This window comes from Kryptolebias marmoratus, linkage group LG1 (assembly GCF_001649575.2).
Source record: "Kryptolebias marmoratus isolate JLee-2015 linkage group LG1, ASM164957v2, whole genome shotgun sequence".
In the NCBI taxonomy this organism is placed as follows: Eukaryota; Metazoa; Chordata; class Actinopteri; order Cyprinodontiformes; family Rivulidae; genus Kryptolebias; species Kryptolebias marmoratus.
The window spans coordinates 35,249,832-35,252,579 of NC_051430.1; the positions used below are offsets into that span (position 1 = coordinate 35,249,832).

Consider the following 2,748-nt stretch of genomic DNA (forward strand, 5'->3'; position numbering starts at 1 on the left):
ATTGTGTTTTATTGTGAAGGGCCTTCATGAGTTTCTGCACCAATAAACACACAGTTTCATTCATAAATCTAAGAAATGACAAGGATTTTGTTTTCTTGTCTGTCTGAGACATGGAAAAGCCCGTTGAAGACAGTGATTTGTTGTTCTTGCTGGGTCTAAAATAGCCTCGTGAAGATGGAGACAACAGTTGATGGAGCTGAGAGAAAAATAGCTGTTCAGTTATTAACTCGAAGCTCAGATAAGCTGCAGCTGCCAGCCTCACTAAAAGCACATCACCAACACCTTGCAGTTAAAGAGGACAAAACAATAGTTTTTACCAAGTCTGTAAACATGAGCAAACTTGAGTTGTGTGTCACGAGAATCCCCAACATATCAGACATGATAGACAACCTGGAAAAGAAGCACAAAAGTCCCAACAAAAAGAATTATCTGCGTATTTGAGCCTTTTTTTAGTAACAAGTACAAGAGAAAATGCATTGACCAGAAGTAGATCCCATAATTCATGCAAGCCATCGTGGATCGTAGGAATAAGGTGGATAGATGGAGTTTGTGATGACATAAAGGGAGGGAAAGAGCAGTTTGGGGGCATCTGAGAAACTGTTTAACACCGTTAATATAATAACACAGATTACAGCTCTTATCAGCCAATGAGCTACTTCACATTGATCATTAGTTGCTTCTTCGCCACTGCTTGCTTACATTTTACAACCAGGAGATTAAAACTTCTCATTTTTTAGGAAGTTTAAAGTAAGAAAATAAAATGGGTCAGTACAAAATAAAGCAAAAATGAATCATTTACTTACAAAAACCAGACATGCAACAGAACAAGCAGCAAGACCTTTTGAATGAAATTATTTGATCAGATTTGTTAAAAATATGTTGTGTTTTTTAACTCTGTGCCTCCTACCCCCCTTCATCATTTGCTATCGACCCTCGGGGATCAGTAAGGTTTATCTTACCTCATTGTGAGAAATTTCTCATCTCGCAACTATTGTTTTACGATTTCAAACAGCTCGAGGCCCCTCAGGTGTCGTTGCCACTTACCAGTCATTTCTATGGCACCACCCCCCCCAATCACTCCTCACATAAAAAACTCTGCATTTTCTGACCTCTGCACCTGCCTGGAGGGCAATGCTTGCTTGATTTGTTGGGGAGGATGGGCCTGCAGAGACACAATCATAAATCTAAGGGCTGACCGCAGCAGCACTTGCAGCAATGAGTACAGTAGACAAATAAGAGCAAAAAAAAGGAGGATATAGAAATAACTAGAATACCAAAGCTGCTTAATCCGTGTATAGTTCGTTCTTTGGTTTTTTCATTTCAAAATAAAAGTGCAAAAACAAAACAAGCATGTGTTTTTTTTGTTTTTTTATTTTTAAAATGAAATTAGAAAAACAGCAATTGCAAAAATAAAAAAGGGGTACGTTTTGTGCTTTTTTTTAACTGCAATGGTTAAACCAAAAACAAGCTTTTATTTTGTTGTTAATTCAACGGGACCTTATGGCGGAACCTGAAATGAAGACCTGAACTCCCGGCAGTCACCAGCAGGTGGCGGTAATGTACACCTTCAGTTTCTTCAGTAGAAGAAGAACTTTTTCAGTCAGCGCTTCAGAATCTACCAGTTTAAAAATGGACCCGTTTGTCTTATTTAGAGGGAATCGACGCATTTCACTGAGAGCTGATGATCTTACTGTCAACAAGATTTCTTTCAGATTCCAAGGAAGTCATTAAATCAGGACATTACCGCCACCTGCTGGTACAGAATGTAATTTTGTGTTTGCAATCCATTCCCCCTTATGGATTCCTGAAGGTGAGAAAATTAGTCAAATTAAAATATAAAGCTGTCGGGTCAAGAGATGCTCAGCAGTGAATCACACGGGAAAATAATAAAACAAAAACACAGGCTAATTAAAATGAGGATTTTGACCTATATCCCCCTGTTTTTCAAACAAAAATAATAAGACCTAATATTATTTTATGGATTTAAAAGTCATACATTATTCAAGGACATTTTTTTTTACTCTATCTATTCACTTGGGGGCATAAAAATGATTTAAAGTAAGATCGTTGATAACTACTCCACACAACCTTACTATTATTATCAATTCAGATAAATCGCAATAAAGATGTTCGCTTAAAAATACATTAGTGTTTAAAAGGCTGACACCACTGACAAATTTTAGCTCTACATTCCAGAGCTCATAATTTCTTTGTCCAATCAGCCGGTGATTAGGAAACATCTAATAGCCCTGGGTGGTCTGCCAAATGGCCCCTATTCAGCCAACTCTCTGGGAGCCATTTGTATTCAAAAAGCACTGCTCACTTCCTCCTCTAATGTCCGACAGATTCATGCATATTGCATGTGCCAGTGTCAGCCCTTTGCTGCGTGGGGGTCGTCCTCTGCTCACAACAAAAGAACAATCAGAAGCATCCGGAGAGCAGCGTTCCCGTACAATACATCGTAACAAAGCAGACACAATGCCTGATGTTGGGCCAGACACAGAGCAAGGGGTCAATTATTGATTTAAAAACATTCACAGTGAGGAAGAAACGTCTTCATTTCAGGTGATTCAGATGCTTAGACACACTGTATAGACACTGTCACTGTGTGACAATAAATCGGACAAACCCATCCATCCAACCATCCATCCATCCATCCATCCGTCCATCCATCCGTCCATCCGTCCATCCATCCATCCATCCATCCATCCATCCAACCATCCATCCATCCATCCATCCATCCATCCA

At 39.3% G+C, this 2,748-nt stretch overlaps 1 non-coding gene across 1 annotated transcript; it reads right to left on the reverse strand.

The window, feature by feature from the left end:
- Positions 1-858: 858 nt before the first annotated feature.
- Positions 859-966, reverse strand: LOC112451122. Its single transcript, XR_003039873.1, has one exon. It is a non-coding gene; the product is annotated as a U8 small nucleolar RNA (small nucleolar RNA).
- Between the last annotated feature and the right edge of the window lie 1,782 nt (positions 967-2,748).